The sequence below is a fragment of the Macaca nemestrina genome, chromosome 7 (assembly GCF_043159975.1).
Source record: "Macaca nemestrina isolate mMacNem1 chromosome 7, mMacNem.hap1, whole genome shotgun sequence".
Classification (NCBI taxonomy): domain Eukaryota; kingdom Metazoa; phylum Chordata; class Mammalia; order Primates; family Cercopithecidae; genus Macaca; species Macaca nemestrina.
In genome coordinates, this window is record NC_092131.1 from 111,963,185 (window position 1) to 111,990,890 (window position 27,706).

Consider the following 27,706-nt stretch of genomic DNA (forward strand, 5'->3'; position numbering starts at 1 on the left):
CAAAGTGATATTTGGAAGCCCATGGAGGGCTATGGTGAAAAAGGAAATATCCTCAGAAGAAATCTGGAAAGAAGCTTTCTGAGAAACTGCTTAGTGTTCTGTTGATTCATCTCACAGAGTTACATCTGTATTTCGTGGATCTCTTTGCTAGCCTTATTTCTGTGGAATCTGAGAACAGATATTTCGGATCCCTTTGAAGACTATAGGGCCAAAGGAAATATCCTCCGATAACAAAGAGAAAGAAGCTTTCTGAGAAACTTCTTTGGGATCTGTGAAATCATCTCACTGAGTTACAGCTTTCCTCTCAAGAAGCCTTTCGCTAAGACAGTTCTTGTGGAATTGGCAAAGTGATATTTGGAAGCCCATAGAGGGCTATGGTGAAAAAGGAAATATCCTCAGATGAAATCTGGAAAAAAGCTTTCTGAGAAACTGCTTAGTGTTCTGTTAATTCATCTCACAGAGTTACATCTGTATTTCGTGGATCTCTTTGCTCGCCTTATTTCTGTGGAATCTGAGAACAGATATTTCGGATCCCTTTGAAGACTATAGGGCCAAAGGAAATATCCTCCGATAACAAAGAGAAAGAAGCTTTCTGAGAAACTTCTTTGTGTTCTGTGAAATCAATTCACAGAGTTACAGCTTTCCCCTCAAGAAGCCTTTCGCTAAGACAGTTCTTGTGGAATTGGCAAAGTGATATTTGGAAGCCCATAGAGGGCTATGGTGAAAAAGGAAATATCCTCAGAGGAAATCTGGAAAGAAGCTTTCTGAGAAACTGCTTAGTGTTCTGTTAATTCATCTCACAGAGTTACATCTGTATTTCGTGGATCTCTTTGCTAGCCTTATTTCTGTGGAATGTGAGAACAGATATTTCGGATCCCTTTGAAGACTATAGGGCCAAAGGAAATATCCTCCGATAACAAAGAGAAAGAAGCTTTCTGAGAAACTTCTTTGTGTTCTGTGAAATCAACTCACAGAGTTACAGCTTTCCCCTCAAGAAGCCTTTCGCTAAGACAGTTCTTGTGGAATTGGCAAAGTGATATTTGGAAGCCCATAGAGTGCCACGGTGAAAAAGGAAATATCCTCAGAGGAAATCTGGAAAGAAGCTTTCTCAGAAACTGCTTAGTGTTCTGTTAATTCATCTCACAGAGTTACATCTGTATTTCGTGGATCTCTTTGCTAGCCTTATTTCTGTGGAATCTGAGAACAGATATTTCGGATCCCGTTGAAGACTATAGGGCCAAAGGAAATATCCTCCGATAACAAAGAGAAAGAAGCTTTCTGAGAAACTTCTTTGTGTTCTGTGAAATAAACTCACAGAGTTACAGCTTTCCCCTCAAGAAGCCTTTCGCTAAGACAGTTCTTGTGGAATTGGCAAAGTGATATTTGGAAGCCCATAGAGGGCTATGGTGAAAAAGGAAATATCCTAAGAGGAAATCTAGAAAGAAGCTTTCTGAGAAACTGCTTAGTGATCTGTTAATTTATCTCACAGAGTTACATCTGTATTTCGTGGATCTCTTTGCTAGCCTTATTTCTGTGGAATCTGAGAACAGATATTTCGGATCCCTTTGAAGACTATAGGGCCAAAGGAAATATCCTCGGATAACAAAGAGAAAAGAAGCTTCCTGAGAAACTTCTTTGTGTTCTGTGAAATCAACTCACAGAGTTACAGCTTTCCCCTCAAGAAGCCTTTCGCTAAGACAGTTCTTGTGGAATTGGCAAAGTGATATTTGGAAGCCCATAGAGAGCTATGGTGAAAAAGGAAATATCCTCAGAAGAAATGTTGAAAGAAGCTTTCTGAGAAACTGCTTAGTGTTCTGTTAATTCATCTCACAGAGTTACATCTGTATTTCGTGGATCTCTTTGCTAGCCTTATTTCTGTGGAATCTGAGAACAGATATTTCGGATCCCTTTGAAGACTATAGGGCCAAAGGAAATATCCTCCGATAACAAAGAGAAAGAAGCTTTCTGAGAAACTTCTTTGGGTTCTGTGAAATCATCTGAAAGAGTTACAGCTTTCCCCTCAAGAAGCCTTTCGCTAAGACAGTTCTTGTGGAATTGGCAAAGTGATATTTGGAAGCCCATAGAGGGCTGTGGTGAAAAAGGAAATATCCTCAGATGAAATCTGGAAAGAAGCTTTCTGAGAAACTGCTTAGTGTTCTGTTAATTCATCTCACAGAGTTACATCTGTATTTCGTGGATCTCTTTGCTAGCCTTATTTCTGTGGAATCTGAGAACGGATATTTCCGATCCCTTTGAAGACTATAGGGCCAAAGGAAATATCCTCCGATAACAAAGAGAAAGAAGTTTTCTGAGAAACTTCTTTGTGTTCTGTGAAATAAACTCACAGAGTTACAGCTTTCTCCTCAAGAAGCCTTTCGCTAAGATAGTTCTTGTGGAATTGACAAAGTGATATTGGAAGCCCATAGAGGGCTATGGTGAAAAACGAAATATCCTCAGAGGAAATCTGGAAAGAAGCTTTCTAAGAAACTGCTTAGTGTTCTGTTAATTTATCTCACAGAGTTACATCTGTATTTCGTGGATCTCTTTGCTAGCCTTATTTCTGTGGAATCTGAGAACAGATATTTCGGATCCCTTTGAAGATTATAGGGCCAAAGGAAATATCCTCCGATAACAAAGAGAAAGAAGCTTTCTGAGAAACTTCTTTGTGTTCTGTGAAATCAACTCACAGAGTTACAGCTTTCCCCTCAAGAAGCCTTTCGCTAAGACAGTTCTTGTGGAATTGGCAAAGTGATATTTGGAAGCCCATAGAGGGCTATGGTGAAAAAGGAAATATCCTCAGAGGAAATCTGGAAAGAAGCTTTCTGAGAAACTGCTTAGTGTTTTGTTAGTTCATCTCACAGAGTTACATCTGTATTTCGTGGATCTCTTTGCTAGCCTTATTTCTGTGGAATCTGAGAACAGATATTTCGGATCCCTTTGAAGACTATAGGGCCAAAGGAAATATCCTCCGATAACAAAGAGAAAGAAGCTTTCTGAGAAACTTCTTTGTGTTCTGTGAAATCAACTCACAGAGTTACAGCTTTCCCCTCAAGAAGCTTTTCGCTAAGACAGTTCTTGTGGAATTGGCAAAGTGATATTTGGAAGCCCATAGAGGGCCACGGTGAAAAAGGAAATATCCTCAGAGGAAATCTGGAAAGAAGCTTTCTCAGAAACTGCTTAGTGTTCTGTTAATTCATCTCACAGAGTTACATCTGTATTTCGTGGATCTCTTTGCTAGCCTTATTTCTGTGGAATCTGAGAACAGATATTTCGGATCCCGTTGAAGACTATAGGGCCAAAGGAAATATCCTCCGATAACAAAGAGAAAGAAGCTTTCTGAGAAACTTCTTTGTGTTCTGTGAAATAAACTCACAGAGTTACAGCTTTCCCCTCAAGAAGCCTTTCGCTAAGACAGTTCTTGTGGAATTGGCAAAGTGATATTTGGAAGCCCATAGAGGGCTATGGTGAAAAAGGAAATATCCTAAGAGGAAATCTAGAAAGAAGCTTTCTGAGAAACTGCTTAGTGATCTGTTAATTTATCTCACAGAGTTACATCTGTATTTCGTGGATCTCTTTGCTAGCCTTATTTCTGTGGAATCTGAGAACAGATATTTCGGATCCCTTTGAAGACTATAGGGCCAAAGGAAATATCCTCGGATAACAAAGAGAAAAGAAGCTTCCTGAGAAACTTCTTTGTGTTCTGTGAAATCAACTAACAGAGTTACAGCTTTCCCCTCAAGAAGCCTTTCGCTAAGACAGTTCTTGTGGAATTGGCAAAGTGATATTTGGAAGCCCATAGAGAGCTATGGTGAAAAAGGAAATATCCTCAGAAGAAATGTTGAAAGAAGCTTTCTGAGAAACTGCTTAGTGTTCTGTTAATTCATCTCACTGAGTTACATCTGTATTTCGTGGATCTCTTTGCTAGCCTTATTTCTGTGGAATCTGAGAACAGATATTTCGGATCCCTTTGAAGACTATAGGGCCAAAGGAAATATCCTCCGATAACAAAGAGAAAGAAGCTTTCTGAGAAACTTCTTTTTGTTCTTTGAAATCAACTCACAGAGTTACAGCTTTCCCCTCAAGAAGCCTTTCGCTAAGACAGTTCTTGTGGAATTGGCAAAGTGATATTTGGAAGCCCATAGAGGGCGATGTTGAAAAAGGAAATATCCTCAGAGGAAATCTGGAAAGAAGCTTTCTGAGAAACTGCTTAGTGTTCTGTTAATTCATCTCACAGAGTTACATCTGTATTTCGTGGATCTCTTTGCTAGCCTTATTTCTGTGGAATCTGAGAACAGATATTTCGGATCCCTTTGAAGACTATAGGGCCAAAGGAAATATCCTCCGATAACAAAGAGAAAGAAGCTTTCTGAGAAACTTCTTTGGGTTCTGTGAAATCATCTGAAAGAGTTACAGCTTTCCCCTCAAGAAGCCTTTCGCTAAGACAGTTCTTGTGGAATTGGCAAAGTGATATTTGGAAGCCCATAGAGGACTGTGGTGAAAAAGGAAATATCCTCAGATGAAATCTGGAAAGAAGCTTTCTGAGAAACTGCTTAGTGTTCTGTTAATTCATCTCACAGAGTTACATCTGTATTTCGTGGATCTCTTTGCTAGCCTTATTTCTGTGGAATCTGAGAACGGATATTTCCGATCCCTTTGAAGACTATAGGGCCAAAGGAAATATCCTCCGATAACAAAGAGAAAGAAGTTTTCTGAGAAACTTCTTTGTGTTCTGTGAAATAAACTCACAGAGTTACAGCTTTCTCCTCAAGAAGCCTTTCGCTAAGACAGTTCTTGTGGAATTGACAAAGTGATATTGGAAGCCCATAGAGGGCTATGGTGAAAAACGAAATATCCTCAGAGGAAATCTGGAAAGAAGCTTTCTAAGAAACTGCTTAGTGTTCTGTTAATTTATCTCACAGAGTTACATCTGTATTTCGTGGATCTCTTTGCTAGCCTTATTTCTGTGGAATCTGAGAACAGATATTTCGGATCCCTTTGAAGATTATAGGGCCAAAGGAAATATCCTCCGATAACAAAGAGAAAGAAGCTTTCTGAGAAACTTCTTTGTGTTCTGTGAAATCAACTCACAGAGTTACAGCTTTCCCCTCAAGAAGCCTTTCGCTAAGACAGTTCTTGTGGAATTGGCAAAGTGATATTTGGAAGCCCATAGAGGGCTATGGTGAAAAAGGAAATATCCTCAGAGGAAATCTGGAAAGAAGCTTTCTGAGAAACTGCTTAGTGTTTTGTTAGTTCATCTCACAGAGTTACATCTGTATTTCGTGGATCTCTTTGCTAGCCTTATTTCTGTGGAATCTGAGAACAGATATTTCGGATCCCTTTGAAGACTATAGGGCCAAAGGAAATATCCTCCGATAACAAAGAGAAAGAAGCTTTCTGAGAAACTTCTTTGGGATCTGTGAAATCATCTCACTGAGTTACAGGTTTCCTCTCAAGAAGCCTTTCGCTAAGACAGTTCTTGTGGAATTGGCAAAGTGATATTTGGAAGCCCATAGAGGGCTATGGTGAAAAAGGAAATATCCTCAGAGGAAATCTGGGAAGAAGCTTTCTGAGAAACTGCTTAGTGTTCTGTTGATTCATCTCACAGAGTTACATCTGTACTTCCTGGATCTCTTTGCTAGACTTATTTCTGAGGTATCTGAGAACAGACATTTCGGATCCCTTTGAAGACTATAGGGTCAAAAGAAATATCCTCCGATAACAAAGAGAAAGAAGCTTTATGAGAAAGTGCTTTGTGTTCTGTGAAATCATCGCACAGAGTTACAGCTTTCCGCTCAAGAAGCCTTTCGCTAAGACAGTTCTTTTGGAATTGGCAAAGTGATATTTGGAAGCCCAAAGAGGGCTATGGCGAAAAAGGAAATATCCTCAGAGGAAATCTGGAAAGAAGATTTCTGAGAAACTGCTTAGTGTTCTGTTAGTTCATCTCACAGAGTTACATCTGTATTTCGTGGATCTCTTTGCTCGCCTTATTTCTGTTGAATCTGAGAACAGATATTTCGGATCCCTTTGAAGACTATAGGGCCAAAGGAAATATCCTCCGATAACAAAGAGAAAGAAGCTTTCTGAGAAACTTCTTTGTGTTCTGTGAAATCAACTCACAGAGTTACAGCTTTCCCCTCAAGAAGCCTTTCGCTAAGACAGTTCTTGTGGAATTGGCAAAGTGATATTTGGAAGCCCATAGAGGGCCACGGTGAAAAAGGAAATATCCTCAGAGGAAATCTGGAAAGAAGCTTTCTCAGAAACTGCTTAGTGTTCTGTTAATTCATCTCACAGAGTTACATCTGTATTTCGTGGATCTCTTTGCTAGCCTTATTTCTGTGGAATCTGAGAACAGATATTTCGGATCCCTTTGAAGACTCTAGGGCCAAAGGAAATATCCTCCGATAACAAAGAGAAAGAAGCTTTCTGAGAAACTTCTTTGTGTTCTGTGAAATAAACTCACAGAGTTACAGCTTTCCCCTCAAGAAGCCTTTCGCTAAGACAGTTCTTGTGGAATTGGCAAAGTGATATTTGGAAGCCCATAGAGGGCGATGGTGAAAAAGGAAATATCCTCAGATGAAATCTGGAAAGAAGCTTTCTGAGAAACTGCTTAGTGTTCTGTTAATTCATCTCACAGAGTTACATCTGTATTTCGTGGATCTCTTTGCTAGCCTTATTTCTGTGGAATCTGAGAACAGATATTTCGGATCCCTTTGAAGACTATAGGGCCAAAGGAAATATCCTCCGATAACAAAGAGAAAGAAGCTTTCTGAGAAACTTCTTTGGGTTCTGTGAAATCATCTGAAAGAGTTACAGCTTTCCCCTCAAGAAGCCTTTCGCTAAGACAGTTCTTGTGGAATTGGCAAAGTGATATTTGGAAGCCCATAGAGGGCTGTGGTGAAAAAGGAAATATCCTCAGATGAAATCTGGAAAGAAGCTTTCTGAGAAACTGCTTAGTGTTCTGTTAATTCATCTCACAGAGTTACATCTGTATTTCGTGGATCTCTTTGCTAGCCTTATTTCTGTGGAATCTGAGAACGGATATTTCCGATCCCTTTGAAGACTATAGGGCCAAAGGAAATATCCTCCGATAACAAAGAGAAAGAAGTTTTCTGAGAAACTTCTTTGTGTTCTGTGAAATAAACTCACAGAGTTACAGCTTTCTCCTCAAGAAGCCTTTCGCTAAGACAGTTCTTGTGGAATTGACAAAGTGATATTGGAAGCCCATAGATGGCTATGGTGAAAAACGAAATATCCTCAGAGGAAATCTGGAAAGAAGCTTTCTAAGAAACTGCTTAGTGTTCTGTTAATTTATCTCACAGAGTTACATCTGTATTTCGTGGATCTCTTTGCTAGCCTTATTTCTGTGGAATCTGAGAACAGATATTTCGGATCCCTTTGAAGATTATAGGGCCAAAGGAAATATCCTCCGATAACAAAGAGAAAGAAGCTTTCTGAGAAACTTCTTTGTGTTCTGTGAAATCAACTCACAGAGTTACAGCTTTCCCCTCAAGAAGCCTTTCGCTAAGACAGTTCTTGTGGAATTGGCAAAGTGATATTTGGAAGCCCATAGAGGGCTATGGTGAAAAAGGAAATATCCTCAGAGGAAATCTGGAAAGAAGCTTTCTGAGAAACTGCTTAGTGTTTTGTTAGTTCATCTCACAGAGTTACATCTGTATTTCGTGGATCTCTTTGCTAGCCTTATTTCTGTGGAATCTGAGAACAGATATTTCGGATCCCTTTGAAGACTATAGGGCCAAAGGAAATATCCTCCGATAACAAAGAGAAAGAAGCTTTCTGAGAAACTTCTTTGGGATCTGTGAAATCATCTCACTGAGTTACAGGTTTCCTCTCAAGAAGCCTTTCGCTAAGACAGTTCTTGTGGAATTGGCAAAGTGATATTTGGAAGCCCATAGTGGGCTATGGTGAAAAAGGAAATATCCTCAGAGGAAATCTGGGAAGAAGCTTTCTGAGAAACTGCTTAGTGTTCTGTTGATTCATCTCACAGAGTTACATCTGTACTTCCTGGATCTCTTTGCTAGACTTATTTCTGAGGTATCTGAGAACAGACATTTCGGATCCCTTTGAAGACTATAGGGTCAAAAGAAATATCCTCCGATAACAAAGAGAAAGAAGCTTTATGAGAAACTGCTTTGTGTTCTGTGAAATCATCGCACAGAGTTACAGCTTTCCGCTCAAGAAGCCTTTCGCTAAGACAGTTCTTTTGGAATTGGCAAAGTGATATTTGGAAGCCCAAAGAGGGCTATGGCGAAAAAGGAAATATCCTCAGAGGAAATCTGGAAAGAAGCTTTCTGAGAAACTGCTTAGTGTTCTGTTAGTTCATCTCACAGAGTTACATCTGTATTTCGTGGATCTCTTTGCTCGCCTTATTTCTGTTGAATCTGAGAACAGATATTTCGGATCCCTTTGAAGACTATAGGGCCAAAGGAAATATCCTCCGATAACAAAGAGAAAGAAGCTTTCTGAGAAACTTCTTTGTGTTCTGTGAAATCAACTCACAGAGTTACAGCTTTCCCCTCAAGAAGCCTTTCGCTAAGACAGTTCTTGTGGAATTGGCAAAGTGATATTTGGAAGCCCATAGAGGGCCACGGTGAAAAAGGAAATATCCTCAGAGGAAATCTGGAAAGAAGCTTTCTCAGAAACTGCTTAGTGTTCTGTTAATTCATCTCACAGAGTTACATCTGTATTTCGTGGATCTCTTTGCTAGCCTTATTTCTGTGGAATCTGAGAACAGATATTTCGGATCCCTTTGAAGACTCTAGGGCCAAAGGAAATATCCTCCGATAACAAAGAGAAAGAAGCTTTCTGAGAAACTTCTTTGTGTTCTGTGAAATAAACTCACAGAGTTACAGCTTTCCCCTCAAGAAGCCTTTCGCTAAGACAGTTCTTGTGGAATTGGCAAAGTGATATTTGGAAGCCCATAGAGGGCTATGGTGAAAAAGGAAATATCCTAAGAGGAAATCTAGAAAGAAGCTTTCTGAGAAACTGCTTAGTGATCTGTTAATTTATCTCACAGAGTTACATCTGTATTTCGTGGATCTCTTGGCTAGCCTTATTTCTGTGGGATTTGAGAACAGATATTTCGGAACCCTTTGAAGACTATAGGGCCAAAGGAAATATCCTCCGATAACAAAGAGAAAGAAGCTTTCGGAGAAACTTCTTTGTGTTCTGTGAAATAAACTTACAGAGTTACAGCTTTCCCCTGAAGAAGCCTTTCGCTAAGACTGTTCTTGTGGAATTGGCAAAGTGATATTTGGAAGCCCTTACAGGGCTATGGTGAAAAAGGAAATATCCTCAGATGACATCTGGAAAGAAGCTTTCTGAGAAATGCTTAGTGTTCTGTTAGGTCATCTCACAGAGTTACATCTGTATTTCGTGGATCTCTTTGCTAGCCTTATTTCTGTGGAATCTGAGAACAGATATTTCGGATCCCTTTGAAGACTATAGGGCCAAAGGAAATATCCTCCGATAACAAAGAGAAAGAAGCTTTCTGAGAAACTTCTTGTGTTCTGTGAAATCAACTCACAGAGTTACAGCTTTCCCCTCAAGAAGCCTTTCGCTAAGACAGTTCTTGTGGAATTGGCAAAATGATATTTGGAAGCCCATAGAGGGCTATGGTGAAAAAGGAAATATCCTCAGAGGAAATCTGGAAAGAAGCTTTCTGAGAAACTGCTTAGTGTCTTGTTAATACATCTCACAGAGTTACATCTGTATTTCGTGGATCTCTTTGCTAGCCTTATTTCTGTGGAATCTGAGAACAGATATTTCGGATTCCTTTGAAGACTATAGGGCCAAAGGAAATATCCTCGGATAACAAAGAGAAAAGAAGCTTCCTGAGAAACTTCTTTGTGTTCTGTGAAATCAACTCACAGAGTTACAGCTCTCCCCTCAAGAAGCCTTTCTCTAAGACAGTTCTTGTGGAATTGGCAACGTGATATTTGGAATCCCATGGAGGGCTATGGTGAAAAAGGAAATATCATCAGATGAAATGTGGAAAGAAGCTTTCTGAGAAACTGCTTAGTGTTCTGTTGATTCATCTCACAGAGTTACATCTGTACTTCCTGGATCTCTTTGCTAGACTTATTTCTGAGGTATCTGAGAACAGACATTTCGGATCCCTTTGAAGACTATAGGGTCAAAAGAAATATCCTCCGATAACAAAGAGAAAGAAGCTTTATGAGAAACTGCTTTGTGTTCTGTGAAATCATCGCACAGAGTTACAGCTTTCCGCTCAAGAAGCCTTTCGCTAAGACAGTTCTTTTGGAATTGGCAAAGTGATATTTGGAAGCCCAAAGAGGGCTATGGCGAAAAAGGAAATATCCTCAGAGGAAATCTGGAAAGAAGCTTTCTGAGAAACTGCTTAGTGTTCTGTTAATTTATCTCACAGAGTTACATCTGTATTTGGTGGATCTCTTTGCTAGCCTTATTTCTGTGGAATCTGAGAACAGATATTTCGGATCCCTTTGAAGACTATAGGGCCAAAGGAAATATCCTCCGATAACAAAGAGAAAGAAGCTTTCTGAGAAACTTCTTTGTGTTCTGTGAAATCAACTCACAGAGTTACAGCTTTCCCCTCAAGAAGCCTTTCGCTAAGACAGTTCTTGTGGAATTGGCAAAGTGATATTTGGAAGCCCATAGAGGGCCACGGTGAAAAAGGAAATATCCTCAGAGGAAATCTGGAAAGAAGCTTTCTCAGAAACTGCTTAGTGTTCTGTTAATTCATCTCACAGAGTTACATCTGTATTTCGTGGATCTCTTTGCTAGCCTTATTTCTGTGGAATCTGAGAACAGATATTTCGGATCCCGTTGAAGACTATAGGGCCAAAGGAAATATCCTCCGATAACAAAGAGAAAGAAGCTTTCTGAGAAATTTCTTTGTGTTCTGTGAAATCAACTCACAGAGTTACAGCTTTCCCCTCAAGAAGTCTTTCGCTAAGACAGTTCTTGTGGAATTGGCAAAGTGATATTTGGAAGCCCATAGAGGGCTATGGTGAAAAAGGAAATATCCTAAGAGGAAATCTAGAAAGAAGCTTTCTGAGAAACTGCTTAGTGATCTGTTAATTTATCTCACAGAGTTACATCTGTATTTCGTGGATCTCTTTGCTAGCCTTATTTCTGTGGAATTTGAGAACAGATATTTCGGAACCCTTTGAAGACTATAGGGCCAAAGGAAATATCCTCCGATAACAAAGAGAAAGAAGCTTTCGGAGAAACTTCTTTGTGTTCTGTGAAATAAACTCACAGAGTTACAGCTTTCCCCTGAAGAAGCCTTTCGCTAAGACAGTTCTTGTGGAATTGGCAAAGTGATATTTGGAAGCCCATACAGGGCTATGGTGAAAAAGGAAATATCCTCAGATGACATCTGGAAAGAAGCTTTCTGAGAAATGCTTAGTGTTCTGTTAGGTCATCTCACAGAGTTACATCTGTATTTCGTGGATCTCTTTGCTAGCCTTATTTCTGTGGAATCTGAGAACAGATATTTCGGATTCCTTTGAAGACTATAGGGCCAAAGGAAATATCCTCCGATAACAAAGAGAAAGAAGCTTTCTGAGAAACTTCTTGTGTTCTGTGAAATCAACTCACAGAGTTACAGCTTTCCCCTCAAGAAGCCTTTCGCTAAGACAGTTCTTGTGCAATTGGCAAAGTGATATTTGGAAGCCCATAGAGGGCTATGGTGAAAAAGGAAATATCCTCAGAGGAAATCTGGAAAGAAGCTTTCTGAGAAACTGCTTAGTGTCTTGTTAATTCATCTCACAGAGTTACATCTGTATTTCGTGGATCTCTTTGCTAGCCTTATTTCTGTGGAATCTGAGAACAGATAATTCGGATTCCTTTGAAGACTATAGGGCCAAAGGAAATATCCTCGGATAACAAAGAGAAAAGAAGCTTCCTGAGAAACTTCTTTGTGTTCTGTGAAATCAACTCACAGAGTTACAGCTCTCCCCTCAAGAAGCCTTTCTCTAAGACAGTTCTTGTGGAATTGGCAACGTGATATTTGGAATCCCATGGAGGGCTATGGTGAAAAAGGAAATATCATCAGATGAAATGTGGAAAGAAGCTTTCTGAGAAACTGCTTAGTGTTCTGTTGATTCATCTCACAGAGTTACATCTGTACTTCCTGGATCTCTTTGCTAGACTTATTTCTGAGGTATCTGAGAACAGACATTTCGGATCCCTTTGAAGACTATATGGTCAAAAGAAATATCCTCCGATAACAAAGAGAAAGAAGCTTTATGAGAAACTGCTTTGTGTTCTGTGAAATCATCGCACAGAGTTACAGCTTTCCGCTCAAGAAGCCTTTCGCTAAGACAGTTCTTTTGGAATTGGCAAAGTGATATTTGGAAGCCCAAAGAGGGCTATGGCGAAAAAGGAAATATCCTCAGAGGAAATCTGGAAAGAAGCTTTCTGAGAAACTGCTTAGTGTTCTGTTAATTTATCTCACAGAGTTACATCTGTATTTGGTGGATCTCTTTGCTAGCATTATTTCTGTGGAATCTGAGAACAGATATTTCGGATCCCTTTGAAGACTATAGGGCCAAAGGAAATATCCTCCGATAACAAAGAGAAAGGAGCTTTCTGAGAAACTTCTTTGTGTTCTGTGAAATCAACTCACAGAGCTACAGCTTTCCCCACAAGAAGCCTTTCGCTAAGACAGTTCTTGTGGAATTGGCAAAGTGATATTTGGAAGCCCACAGAGGGCTATGGTGAAAAAGGAAATATCCTCAGAAGAAATGTTGAAAGAAGCTTTCTGAGAAACTGCTTAGTGTTCTGTTAATTCATCTCACAGAGTTACATCTGTATTTCGTGGATCTCTTTGCTAGCCTTATTTCTGTGGAATCTGAGAACAGATATTTCGGATCCCTTTGAAGACTATAGGGCCAAAGGAAATATCCTCCGATAACAAAGAGAAAGAAGTTTTCTGAGAAACTTCTTTGTGTTCTGTGAAATCAACTCACAGAGTTACAGCTTTCTCCTCAAGAAGCCTTTCGCTAAGACAGTTCTTGTGGAATTGACAAAGTGATATTGGAAGCCCATAGAGGGCTATGGTGAAAAACGAAATATCCTCAGAGGAAATCTGGAAAGAAGTTTCTAAGAAACTGCTTAGTGTTCTGTTAATTTATCTCACAGACTTTCATCTGTATTTCGTGGATCTCTTTGCTAGCCTTATTTCTGTGGAATCTGAGAACAGATATTTCGGATCCCTTTGAAGAATATAGGGCCAAAGGAAATATCCTCCGATAACAAAGAGAAAGAAGCTTTCTGAGAAACTTCTTTGTGTTCTGTGAAATCAACTCACAGAGTTACAGCTTTCCCCTCAAGAAGCCTTTCGCTAAGACAGTTCTTGTGGAATTGGAAAAGTGATATTTGGAAGCCCATAGAGGGCTATGGTGAAAAAGGAAATATCCTCAGATGAAATCTGGAAAGAAGCTTTCTGAGAAACTGCTTAGTGTTTTGTTAGTTCATCTCACAGAGTTACATCTGTATTTCGTGGATCTCTTTGCTAGCCTTATTTCTGTGGAATCTGAGAACAGATATTTCGGATCCCTATGAAGACTATAGGGCCAAAGGAAATATCCTCCGAAAACAAAGAGAAAGAAGCTTTCTGAGAAACTTCTTTGGGATCTGTGAAATCATCTCACTGAGTTACAGCTTTCCTCTCAAGAAGTCTTTCGCTAAGACAGTTCTTGTGGAATTGGCAAAGTGATATTTGGAAGCCCATAGAGGGCTATGGTGAAAAAGGAAATATCCTCAGAGGAAATCTGGAAAAAAGCTTTCTGAGAAACTGCTTACTGTTCTGTTAATTCATCTCACAGAGTTACATCTGTATTTCGTGGATCTCTTTGCTAGCCTTATTTCTGTGGAATCTGAGAACAGATATTTCGGATCCCTTTGAAGACTATAGGGCCAAAGGAAATATCCTCCGATAACAAAGAGAAAGAAGCTTTCTGAGAAACTTCTTTGTGTTCTGTGAAATCAACTCGCAGAGTTACAGCTTTCCCCTCAAGAAGCCTTTCGCTAAGACAGTTCTTGTGGAATTGGCAAAGTGATATTTGGAAGCCCATAGAGGGCTATGGTGAAAAAGGAAATATCCTCAGAGGAAATCTGGGAAGAAGCTTTCTGGGAAAATGCTTAGTGTTCTGTTAATTCATCTCACAGAGTTACATCTGTATTTCGTGGATCTCTTTGCTCGCCTTATTTCTGTGGAATCTGAGAACAGATATTTCGGATCCCTTTGGAGACTATAGGGCCAAAGGAAATATCCTCCGATAACAAAGAGAAAGAAGCTTTCTGAGAAACTTTTTGTGTTCTGTGAAATCAACTCACAGAGTTACAGCTCTCCCCTCAAGAAGCCTTTCTCTAAGACAGTTCTTGTGGAATTGGCAACGTGATATTTGGAATCCCATGGAGGGCTATGGTGAAAAAGGAAATATCATCAGATGAAATGTGGAAAGAAGCTTTCTGAGAAACTGCTTAGTGTTCTGTTGATTCATCTCACAGAGTTACATCTGTACTTCCTGGATCTCTTTGCTAGACTTATTTCTGAGGTATCTGAGAACAGACATTTCGGATCCCTTTGAAGACTATATGGTCAAAAGAAATATCCTCCGATAACAAAGAGAAAGAAGCTTTATGAGAAACTGCTTTGTGTTCTGTGAAATCATCGCACAGAGTTACAGCTTTCCGCTCAAGAAGCCTTTCGCTAAGACAGTTCTTTTGGAATTGGCAAAGTGATATTTGGAAGCCCAAAGAGGGCTATGGCGAAAAAGGAAATATCCTCAGAGGAAATCTGGAAAGAAGCTTTCTGAGAAACTGCTTAGTGTTCTGTTAATTTATCTCACAGAGTTACATCTGTATTTGGTGGATCTCTTTGCTAGCATTATTTCTGTGGAATCTGAGAACAGATATTTCGGATCCCTTTGAAGACTATAGGGCCAAAGGAAATATCCTCCGATAACAAAGAGAAAGGAGCTTTCTGAGAAACTTCTTTGTGTTCTGTGAAATCAACTCACAGAGCTACAGCTTTCCCCACAAGAAGCCTTTCGCTAAGACAGTTCTTGTGGAATTGGCAAAGTGATATTTGGAAGCCCACAGAGGGCTATGGTGAAAAAGGAAATATCCTCAGAAGAAATGTTGAAAGAAGCTTTCTGAGAAACTGCTTAGTGTTCTGTTAATTCATCTCACAGAGTTACATCTGTATTTCGTGGATCTCTTTGCTAGCCTTATTTCTGTGGAATCTGAGAACAGATATTTCGGATCCCTTTGAAGACTATAGGGCCAAAGGAAATATCCTCCGATAACAAAGAGAAAGAAGTTTTCTGAGAAACTTCTTTGTGTTCTGTGAAATCAACTCACAGAGTTACAGCTTTCTCCTCAAGAAGCCTTTCGCTAAGACAGTTCTTGTGGAATTGACAAAGTGATATTGGAAGCCCATAGAGGGCTATGGTGAAAAACGAAATATCCTCAGAGGAAATCTGGAAAGAAGTTTCTAAGAAACTGCTTAGTGTTCTGTTAATTTATCTCACAGACTTTCATCTGTATTTCGTGGATCTCTTTGCTAGCCTTATTTCTGTGGAATCTGAGAACAGATATTTCGGATCCCTTTGAAGAATATAGGGCCAAAGGAAATATCCTCCGATAACAAAGAGAAAGAAGCTTTCTGAGAAACTTCTTTGTGTTCTGTGAAATCAACTCACAGAGTTACAGCTTTCCCCTCAAGAAGCCTTTCGCTAAGACAGTTCTTGTGGAATTGGAAAAGTGATATTTGGAAGCCCATAGAGGGCTATGGTGAAAAAGGAAATATCCTCAGATGAAATCTGGAAAGAAGCTTTCTGAGAAACTGCTTAGTGTTTTGTTAGTTCATCTCACAGAGTTACATCTGTATTTCGTGGATCTCTTTGCTAGCCTTATTTCTGTGGAATCTGAGAACAGATATTTCGGATCCCTATGAAGACTATAGGGCCAAAGGAAATATCCTCCGAAAACAAAGAGAAAGAAGCTTTCTGAGAAACTTCTTTGGGATCTGTGAAATCATCTCACTGAGTTACAGCTTTCCTCTCAAGAAGTCTTTCGCTAAGACAGTTCTTGTGGAATTGGCAAAGTGATATTTGGAAGCCCATAGAGGGCTATGGTGAAAAAGGAAATATCCTCAGAGGAAATCTGGAAAAAAGCTTTCTGAGAAACTGCTTACTGTTCTGTTAATTCATCTCACAGAGTTACATCTGTATTTCGTGGATCTCTTTGCTAGCCTTATTTCTGTGGAATCTGAGAACAGATATTTCGGATCCCTTTGAAGACTATAGGGCCAAAGGAAATATCCTCCGATAACAAAGAGAAAGAAGCTTTCTGAGAAACTTCTTTGTGTTCTGTGAAATCAACTCGCAGAGTTACAGCTTTCCCCTCAAGAAGCCTTTCGCTAAGACAGTTCTTGTGGAATTGGCAAAGTGATATTTGGAAGCCCATAGAGGGCTATGGTGAAAAAGGAAATATCCTCAGAGGAAATCTGGGAAGAAGCTTTCTGGGAAAATGCTTAGTGTTCTGTTAATTCATCTCACAGAGTTACATCTGTATTTCGTGGATCTCTTTGCTCGCCTTATTTCTGTGGAATCTGAGAACAGATATTTCGGATCCCTTTGGAGACTATAGGGCCAAAGGAAATATCCTCCGATAACAAAGAGAAAGAAGCTTTCTGAGAAACTTTTTGTGTTCTGTGAAATCAACTCACAGAGTTACAGCTCTCCCCTCAAGAAGCCTTTCTCTAAGACAGTTCTTGTGGAATTGGCAACGTGATATTTGGAATCCCATGGAGGGCTATGGTGAAAAAGGAAATATCATCAGATGAAATGTGGAAAGAAGCTTTCTGAGAAACTGCTTAGTGTTCTGTTGATTCATCTCACAGAGTTACATCTGTACTTCCTGGATCTCTTTGCTAGACTTATTTCTGAGGTATCTGAGAACAGACATTTCGGATCCCTTTGAAGACTATAGGGTCAAAAGAAATATCCTCCGATAACAAAGAGAAAGAAGCTTTATGAGAAACTGCTTTGTGTTCTGTGAAATCATCGCACAGAGTTACAGCTTTCCGCTCAAGAAGCCTTTCGCTAAGACAGTTCTTTTGGAATTGGCAAAGTGATATTTGGAAGCCCAAAGAGGGCTATGGCGAAAAAGGAAATATCCTCAGAGGAAATCTGGAAAGAAGCTTTCTGAGAAACTGCTTAGTGTTCTGTTAATTTATCTCACAGAGTTACATCTGTATTTGGTGGATCTCTTTGCTAGCCTTATTTCTGTGGAATCTGAGAACAGATATTTCGGATCCCTTTGAAGACTATAGGGCCAAAGGAAATATCCTCCGATAACAAAGAGAAAGAAGCTTTCTGAGAAACTTCTTTGTGTTCTGTGAAATCAACTCACAGAGTTACAGCTTTCCCCTCAAGAAGCCTTTCGCTAAGACAGTTCTTGTGGAATTGGCAAAGTGATATTTGGAAGCCCATAGAGGGCCACGGTGAAAAAGGAAATATCCTCAGAGGAAATCTGGAAAGAAGCTTTCTCAGAAACTGCTTAGTGTTCTGTTAATTCATCTCACAGAGTTACATCTGTATTTCGTGGATCTCTTTGCTAGCCTTATTTCTGTGGAATCTGAGAACAGATATTTCGGATCCCGTTGAAGACTATAGGGCCAAAGGAAATATCCTCCGATAACAAAGAGAAAGAAGCTTTCTGAGAAATTTCTTTGTGTTCTGTGAAATCAACTCACAGAGTTACAGCTTTCCCCTCAAGAAGCCTTTCGCTAAGACAGTTCTTGTGGAATTGGCAAAGTGATATTTGGAAGCCCATAGAGGGCTATGGTGAAAAAGGAAATATCCTAAGAGGAAATCTAGAAAGAAGCTTTCTGAGAAACTGCTTAGTGATCTGTTAATTTATCTCACAGAGTTACATCTGTATTTCGTGGATCTCTTTGCTAGCCTTATTTCTGTGGAATTTGAGAACAGATATTTCGGAACCCTTTGAAGACTATAGGGCCAAAGGAAATATCCTCCGATAACAAAGAGAAAGAAGCTTTCGGAGAAACTTCTTTGTGTTCTGTGAAATAAACTCACAGAGTTACAGCTTTCCCCTGAAGAAGCCTTTCGCTAAGACAGTTCTTGTGGAATTGGCAAAGTGATATTTGGAAGCCCATACAGGGCTATGGTGAAAAAGGAAATATCCTCAGATGACATCTGGAAAGAAGCTTTCTGAGAAATGCTTAGTGTTCTGTTAGGTCATCTCACAGAGTTACATCTGTATTTCGTGGATCTCTTTGCTAGCCTTATTTCTGTGGAATCTGAGAACAGATATTTCGGATTCCTTTGAAGACTATAGGGCCAAAGGAAATATCCTCCGATAACAAAGAGAAAGAAGCTTTCTGAGAAACTTCTTGTGTTCTGTGAAATCAACTCACAGAGTTACAGCTTTCCCCTCAAGAAGCCTTTCGCTAAGACAGTTCTTGTGCAATTGGCAAAGTGATATTTGGAAGCCCATAGAGGGCTATGGTGAAAAAGGAAATATCCTCAGAGGAAATCTGGAAAGAAGCTTTCTGAGAAACTGCTTAGTGTCTTGTTAATTCATCTCACAGAGTTACATCTGTATTTCGTGGATCTCTTTGCTAGCCTTATTTCTGTGGAATCTGAGAACAGATATTTCGGATTCCTTTGAAGACTATAGGGCCAAAGGAAATATCCTCGGATAACAAAGAGAAAAGAAGCTTCCTGAGAAACTTCTTTGTGTTCTGTGAAATCAACTCACAGAGTTACAGCTCTCCCCTCAAGAAGCCTTTCTCTAAGACAGTTCTTGTGGAATTGGCAACGTGATATTTGGAATCCCATGGAGGGCTATGGTGAAAAAGGAAATATCATCAGATGAAATGTGGAAAGAAGCTTTCTGAGAAACTGCTTAGTGTTCTGTTGATTCATCTCACAGAGTTACATCTGTACTTCCTGGATCTCTTTGCTAGACTTATTTCTGAGGTATCTGAGAACAGACATTTCGGATCCCTTTGAAGACTATATGGTCAAAAGAAATATCCTCCGATAACAAAGAGAAAGAAGCTTTATGAGAAACTGCTTTGTGTTCTGTGAAATCATCGCACAGAGTTACAGCTTTCCGCTCAAGAAGCCTTTCGCTAAGACAGTTCTTTTGGAATTGGCAAAGTGATATTTGGAAGCCCAAAGAGGGCTATGGCGAAAAAGGAAATATCCTCAGAGGAAATCTGGAAAGAAGCTTTCTGAGAAACTGCTTAGTGTTCTGTTAATTTATCTCACAGAGTTACATCTGTATTTGGTGGATCTCTTTGCTAGCATTATTTCTGTGGAATCTGAGAACAGATATTTCGGATCCCTTTGAAGACTATAGGGCCAAAGGAAATATCCTCCGATAACAAAGAGAAAGGAGCTTTCTGAGAAACTTCTTTGTGTTCTGTGAAATCAACTCACAGAGCTACAGCTTTCCCCACAAGAAGCCTTTCGCTAAGACAGTTCTTGTGGAATTGGCAAAGTGATATTTGGAAGCCCACAGAGGGCTATGGTGAAAAAGGAAATATCCTCAGAAGAAATGTTGAAAGAAGCTTTCTGAGAAACTGCTTAGTGTTCTGTTAATTCATCTCACAGAGTTACATCTGTATTTCGTGGATCTCTTTGCTAGCCTTATTTCTGTGGAATCTGAGAACAGATATTTCGGATCCCTTTGAAGACTATAGGGCCAAAGGAAATATCCTCCGATAACAAAGAGAAAGAAGTTTTCTGAGAAACTTCTTTGTGTTCTGTGAAATCAACTCACAGAGTTACAGCTTTCTCCTCAAGAAGCCTTTCGCTAAGACAGTTCTTGTGGAATTGACAAAGTGATATTGGAAGCCCATAGAGGGCTATGGTGAAAAACGAAATATCCTCAGAGGAAATCTGGAAAGAAGTTTCTAAGAAACTGCTTAGTGTTCTGTTAATTTATCTCACAGACTTTCATCTGTATTTCGTGGATCTCTTTGCTAGCCTTATTTCTGTGGAATCTGAGAACAGATATTTCGGATCCCTTTGAAGAATATAGGGCCAAAGGAAATATCCTCCGATAACAAAGAGAAAGAAGCTTTCTGAGAAACTTCTTTGTGTTCTGTGAAATCAACTCACAGAGTTACAGCTTTCCCCTCAAGAAGCCTTTCGCTAAGACAGTTCTTGTGGAATTGGAAAAGTGATATTTGGAAGCCCATAGAGGGCTATGGTGAAAAAGGAAATATCCTCAGATGAAATCTGGAAAGAAGCTTTCTGAGAAACTGCTTAGTGTTTTGTTAGTTCATCTCACAGAGTTACATCTGTATTTCGTGGATCTCTTTGCTAGCCTTATTTCTGTGGAATCTGAGAACAGATATTTCGGATCCCTATGAAGACTATAGGGCCAAAGGAAATATCCTCCGAAAACAAAGAGAAAGAAGCTTTCTGAGAAACTTCTTTGGGATCTGTGAAATCATCTCACTGAGTTACAGCTTTCCTCTCAAGAAGTCTTTCGCTAAGACAGTTCTTGTGGAATTGGCAAAGTGATATTTGGAAGCCCATAGAGGGCTATGGTGAAAAAGGAAATATCCTCAGAGGAAATCTGGAAAAAAGCTTTCTGAGAAACTGCTTACTGTTCTGTTAATTCATCTCACAGAGTTACATCTGTATTTCGTGGATCTCTTTGCTAGCCTTATTTCTGTGGAATCTGAGAACAGATATTTCGGATCCCTTTGAAGACTATAGGGCCAAAGGAAATATCCTCCGATAACAAAGAGAAAGAAGCTTTCTGAGAAACTTCTTTGTGTTCTGTGAAATCAACTCGCAGAGTTACAGCTTTCCCCTCAAGAAGCCTTTCGCTAAGACAGTTCTTGTGGAATTGGCAAAGTGATATTTGGAAGCCCATAGAGGGCTATGGTGAAAAAGGAAATATCCTCAGAGGAAATCTGGGAAGAAGCTTTCTGGGAAAATGCTTAGTGTTCTGTTAATTCATCTCACAGAGTTACATCTGTATTTCGTGGATCTCTTTGCTCGCCTTATTTCTGTGGAATCTGAGAACAGATATTTCGGATCCCTTTGGAGACTATAGGGCCAAAGGAAATATCCTCCGATAACAAAGAGAAAGAAGCTTTCTGAGAAACTTTTTGTGTTCTGTGAAATCAACTCACAGAGTTACAGCTTTCCCCTCAAGAAGCCTTTCGCTAAGACAGTTCTTGTGGAATTGGCAAAGTGATATTTGGAAGCCCATAGAGGGCTATGGTGAAAAAGGAAATATCCTCAGAGGAAATCTGGAAAGAAGCTTTCTGAGAAACTGCTTAGTGTTCTGTTAATTCATCTCACAGAGTTACATCTGTATTTCGTGGATGTCTTCGCTAGCCTTATTTCTGTGGAATCTGAGAACAGATATTTCGGATCCCGTTGAAGACTATAGGGCCAAAGGAAATATCCTCCGATAACAAAGAGAAAGAAGCTTTCTGAGAAACTTCTTTGTGTTCTGTGAAATAAACTCACAGAGTTACAGCTTTCCCCTCAAGAAGCCTTTCACTAAGACAGTTCTTGTGGAATTGGCAAAGTGATATTTGGAAGCCCATAGAGGGCCACGGTGAAAAAGGAAATATCCTCAGAGGAAATCTGGAAAGAAGCTTTCTGAGAAACTGCTTAGTGATCTGTTAATTTATCTCACAGAGTTACATCTGTATTTCGTGGATCTCTTTGCTAGCCTTATTTCTGTGGAATCTGAGAACAGATATTTCGGAACCCTTTGAAGACTATAGGGCCAAAGGAAATATCCTCCGATAACAAAGAGAAAGAAGCTTTCGGAGAAACTTCTTTGTGTTCTGTGAAATCAACTCACAGAGTTACAGCTTTCCCCTCAAGAAGCCTTTCGCTAAGACAGTTCTTGTGGAATTGGCAAAGTGATATTTGGAAGCCCTTAGAGGGCTATGGTGAAAAAGGAAATATCCTCAGAGGAAATCTGGAAAGAAGCTTTCTGAGAAACTGCTTAGTGTTCTGTTAATTCATCTCACAGAGTTACATCTGTATTTCGTGGATCTCTTTGCTAGCCTTATTTCTGTGGAATCTGAGAACAGATATTTCGGATCCCTTTGAAGACTATAGGGCCAAAGGAAATATCCTCGGATAACAAAGAGAAAAGAAGCTTCCTGAGAAACTTCTTTGTGTTCTGTGAAATCAACTCACAGAGTTACAGGTTTCCCCTCAAGAAGCCTTTCTCTAAGACCGTTCTTGTGGAATTGGCAGTGATATTTGGAAGCCCATAGAGAGCTATGGTGAAAAAGGAAATATCCTCAGAAGAAATGTTGAAAGAAGCTTTCTGAGAAACTGCTTAGTGTTCTGTTAATTCATCTCACAGAGTTACATCTGTATTTCGTGGATCTCTTTGCTAGCCTTATTTCTGTGGAATCTGAGAACAGATATTTCGGATCCCTTTGAAGACTATAGGGCTAAAGGAAATATCCTCCGATAACAAAGAGAAAGAAGTTTTCTGAGAAACTTCTTTGTGTTCTGTGAAATCAACCCACAGAGTTACAGCTTTCTCCTCAAGAAGCCTTTCGCTAAGACAGTTCTTGTGGAATTGACAAAGTGATATTGGAAGCCCTTAGAGGTCTATGGTGAAAAACGAAATATCCTCAGAGGAAATCTGGAAAGAAGCTTTCTAAGAAACTGCTTAGTGTTCTGTTAATTTATCTCACAGAGTTACATCTGTATTTCGTGGATCTCTTTGCTAGCCTTATTTCTGTGGAATCTGAGAACAGATATTTCGGATCCCTTTGAAGACTATAGGGCCAAAGGAAATATCCTCCGATAACAAAGAGAAAGAAGCTTTCTGAAAAACTTCTTTGTGTTCTGTGAAATCAACTCACAGAGTGCAGCTTTCCCCTCAAGAAGCCTTTCGCTAAGACAGTTCTTGTGGAATTGGAAAAGTGATATTTGGAAGCCCATAGAGGGCTATGGTGAAAAAGGAAATATCCTCAGATGAAATCTGGAAAGAAGCTTTCTGAGAAACTGCTTAGTGTTTTGTTAGTTCATCTTACAGAGTTACATCTGTATTTCTTGGATCTCTTTGCTAGCCTTATTTCTGTGGAATCTGAGAACAGATATTTCGGATCCCTTTGAAGACTATAGGGCCAAAGGAAATATCCTCCGATAACAAAGAGAAAGAAGCTTTCTGAGAAACTTCTTTGTGTTCTGTGAAATAAACTCACAGAGTTACAGTTTTCCCCTCAAGAAGCCTTTCGCTAAGACAGTTCTTGTGGAATTGGCAAAGTGATATTTGGAAGCCCATAGAGGGCCACGGTGAAAAAGGAAATATCCTCAGAGGAAATCTGGAAAGAAGCTTTCTGAGAAACTGCTTAGTGATCTGTTAATTTATCTCACAGAGTTACATCTGTATTTCGTGGATCTCTTTGCTAGCCTTATTTCTGTGGAATCTGAGAACAGATATTTCGGAACCCTTTGAAGACTATAGGGCCAAAGGAAATATCCTCCGATAACAAAGAGAAAGAAGCTTTCGGAGAAACTTCTTTGTGTTCTGTGAAATCAACTCACAGAGTTACAGCTTTCCCCTCAAGAAGCCTTTCGCTAAGACAGTTATTGTGGAATTGGCAAAGTGATATTTGGAAGCCCATACAGGGCTATGGTGAAAAAGGAAATATCCTCAGATGACATCTGGAAAGAAGCTTTCTGAGAAATGCTTAGTGTTCTGTTAGGTCATCTCACAGAGTTACATCTGTATTTCGTGGATCTCTTTGCTAGCCTTATTTCTGTGGAATCTGAGAACAGATATTTCGGATCCCTTTGAAGACTATAGGGCCAAAGGAAATATCCTCCGATAACAAAGAGAAAGAAGCTTTCTGAGAAACTTCTTGTGTTCTGTGAAATCAACTCACAGAGTTACAGCTTTCCCCTCAGGAAGCCTTTCGCTAAGACAGTTCTTGTGGAATTGGCAAAGTGATATTTGGAAGCCCATAGAGGGCTATGGTGAAAAAGGAAATATCCTCAGAGGAAATCTGGAAAGAAGCTTTCTGAGAAACTGCTTAGTGTTCTGTTAATTCATCTCACCGAGTTACATCTGTATTTCGTGGATCTCTTTGCTAGCCTTATTTCTGTGGAATCTGAGAACAGATATTTCGGATCCCTTTGAAGACTATAGGGCCAAAGGAAATATCCTCGGATAACAAAGAGAAAAGAAGCTTCCTGAGAAACTTCTTTGTGTTCTGTGAAATCAACTCACAGAGTTACAGCTTTCCCCTCAAGAAGCCTTTCTCTAAGACCGTTCTTGTGGAATTGGCAGTGATATGTGGAAGCCCATAGAGAGCTATGGTGAAAAAGGAAATATCCTCAGAAGAAATGTTGAAAGAAGCTTTCTGAGAAACTGCTTAGTGTTCTGTTAATTCATCTCACAGAGTTACATCTGTATTTCGTGGATCTCTTTGCTAGCCTTATTTCTGTGGAATCTGAGAACAGATATTTCGGATCCCTTTGAAGACTATAGGGCCAAAGGAAATATCCTCCGATAACAAAGAGAAAGAAGTTTTCTGAGAAACTTCTTTGTGTTCTGTGAAATCAACTCACAGAGTTACAGCTTTCTCCTCAAGAAGCCTTTCACTAAGACAGTTCTTGTGGAATTGACAAAGTGATATTGGAAGCCCTTAGAGGTCTATGGTGAAAAACGAAATATCCTCAGAGGAAATCTGGAAAGAAGCTTTCTAAGAAACTGCTTAGTGTTCTTTTAATTTATCTCACAGAGTTACATCTGTATTTCGTGGATCTCTTTGCTAGCCTTATTTCTGTGGAATCTGAGAACAGATATTTCGGATCCCTTTGAAGACTATAGGGCCAAAAAAAATATCCTCCGATAACAAAGAGAAAGAAGCTTTCTGAAAAACTTCTTTGTGTTCTGTGAAATCAACTCACAGAGTGCAGCTTTCCCCTCAAGAAGCCTTTCGCTAAGACAGTTCTTGTGGAATTGGAAAAGTGATATTTGGAAGCCCATAGAGGGCTATGGTGAAAAAGGAAATATCCTCAGATGAAATCTGGAAAGAAGCTTTCTGAGAAACTGCTTAGTGTTTTGTTAGTTCATCTTACAGAGTTACATCTGTATTTCTTGGATCTCTTTGCTAGCCTTATTTCTGTGGAATCTGAGAACAGATATTTCGGATCCCTTTGAAGACTATAGGGCCAAAGGAAATATCCTCCGATAACAAAGAGAAAGAAGCTTTCTGAGAAACTTCTTTGGGATCTGTGAAATCATCTCACTGAGTTACAGCTTTCCTCTCAAGAAGCCTTTCGCTAAGACAGTTCTTGTGGAATTGGCAAAGTGATATTTGGAAGCCCATAGAGGGCTATGGTGAAAAAGGAAACATCCTCAGAGGAAATCTGGAAAAAAGCTTTCTGAGAAACTGCTTAGTGTTCTGTTAATTCATCTCACAGAGTTACATCTGTATTTCGTGGATCTCTTTGCTAGCCTTATTTCTGTGGAATCTGAGAACAGATATTTCGGATCCCTTTGAAGACTATAGGGCCAAAGGAAATATCCTCCGATAACAAAGAGAAAGAAGCTTTCTGAGAAGCTTCTTTGTGTTCTGTGAAATCAACTCACAGAGTTACAGCTTTCCCCTCAAGAAGCCTTTCGCTAAGACAGTTCTTGTGGAATTGGCAAAGTGATATTTGGAAGCCCATAGAGGGCTATGGTGAAAAAGGAAATATCCTCAGAGGAAATCTGGGAAGAAGCTTTCTGAGAAAATGCTTAGTGTTCTGTTAATTCATCTCACAGAGTTACATCTGTATTTCGTGGATCTCTTTGCTCGCCTTATTTCTGTGGAATCTGAGAACAGATATTTCGGATCCCTTTGAAGACTATAGGGCCAAAGGAAATATCCTCCGATAACAAAGAGAAAGAAGCTTTCTGAGAAACTTCTTTGTGTTCTGTGAAATCAACTCACAGAGTTACAGCTTTCCCCTCAAGAAGCCTTTCGCTAAGACAGTTCTTGTGGAATTGGCAAAGTGATATTTGGAAGCCCATAGAGGGCTATGGTGAAAAAGGAAATATCCTCAGAGGAAATCTGGAAAGAAGCTTTCTGAGAAACTGCTTAGTGTTCTGTTAATTCATCTCACAGAGTTACATCTGTATTTCGTGGATGTCTTCGCTAGCCTTATTTCTGTGGAATCTGAGAACAGATATTTCGGATCCCTTTGAAGACTATAGGGCCAAAGGAAATATCCTCCGATAACAAAGAGAAAAGAAGCTTTCTGAGAAACTTCTTTGTGTTCTGTGAAATCAACTCACAGAGTTACAGCTTTCCCCTCAAGAAGCCTTTCATTAAGACAGTTCTTGTGGAATTGGCAAAGTGATATTTGGAAGCCCATAGAGGTCTATGGTGAAAAACGAATTATCCCCTGAGGAAAGGTGGAAAGAAGCTTTCTGAGAAACTGCTTAGTGTTCTGTTAATTCATCTCACAGAGTTACATCTGTATTTCGTGGATCTCTTTGCTAGCCTTATTTCTGTGGATTCTGAGAACAGATATTTCGGAACCCTTTGAAGACTATAGGGCCAAAGGAAATATCCTCCGATAACAAAGAGAAAGAAGCTTTCGGAGAAACTTCTTTGTGTTCTGTGAAATCAACTCACAGAGTTACAGCTTTCCCCTCAAGAAGCCTTTCGCTAAGACACTTCTTGTGGAATTGGCAAAGTGATATTTGGAAGCCCATAGAGGGCTATGGTGAAAAAGGAAATATCCTCAGATGAAATCTGGAAAGAAGCTTTCTGAGAAATGCTTAGTGTTCTGTTAGGTCATCTCACAGAGTTACATCTGTATTTCGTGGATCTCTTTGCTAGCCTTATTTCTGTGGAATCTGAGAACAGATATTTCGGATCCCTTAGAAGACTCTAAAGCCAAAGGAAATATCCTCTGATAACAAAGAGAAAGAAGCTTTCTGAGAAACTTCTTTGGGATCTGTGAAATCATCTCACTGATTTACAGCTTTCCTCTCAAGAAGCCTTTCGCTAAGACAGTTCTTGTGGAATTGGCAAAGTGATATTTGGAAGCCCATAGAGGGCTATGGTGAAAAAGGAAATAACCTCAGAGGAAATCTGGAAAAAAGCTTTCTGAGAAACTGCTTAGTGTTCTGTTAATTCATCTCACAGAGTTACATCTGTATTTCGTGGATCTCTTTGCTAGCCTTATTTCTGTGGAATCTGAGAACAGATATTTCGGATCCCTTTGAAGACTATAGGGCCAAAGGAAATATCCTCCGATAACAAAGAGAAAGAAGCTTTCTGAGAAACTTCTTTGTGTTCTGTGAAATCAACTCACAGAGTTACAGCTTTCCCCTCAAGAAGCCTTTCGCTAAGACAGTTATTGTGGAATTGGCAAAGTGATATTTGGAAGCCCATACAGGGCTATGGTGAAAAAGGAAATATCCTCAGATGACATCTGGAAAGAAGCTTTCTGAGAAATGCTTAGTGTTCTGTTAGGTCATCTCACAGAGTTACATCTGTATTTCGTGGATCTCTTTGCTAGCCTTATTTCTGTGGAATCTGAGAACAGATATTTCGGATCCCTTTGAAGACTATAGGGCCAAAGGAAATATCCTCCGATAACAAAGAGAAAGAAGCTTTCTGAGAAACTTCTTGTGTTCTGTGAAATCAACTCACAGA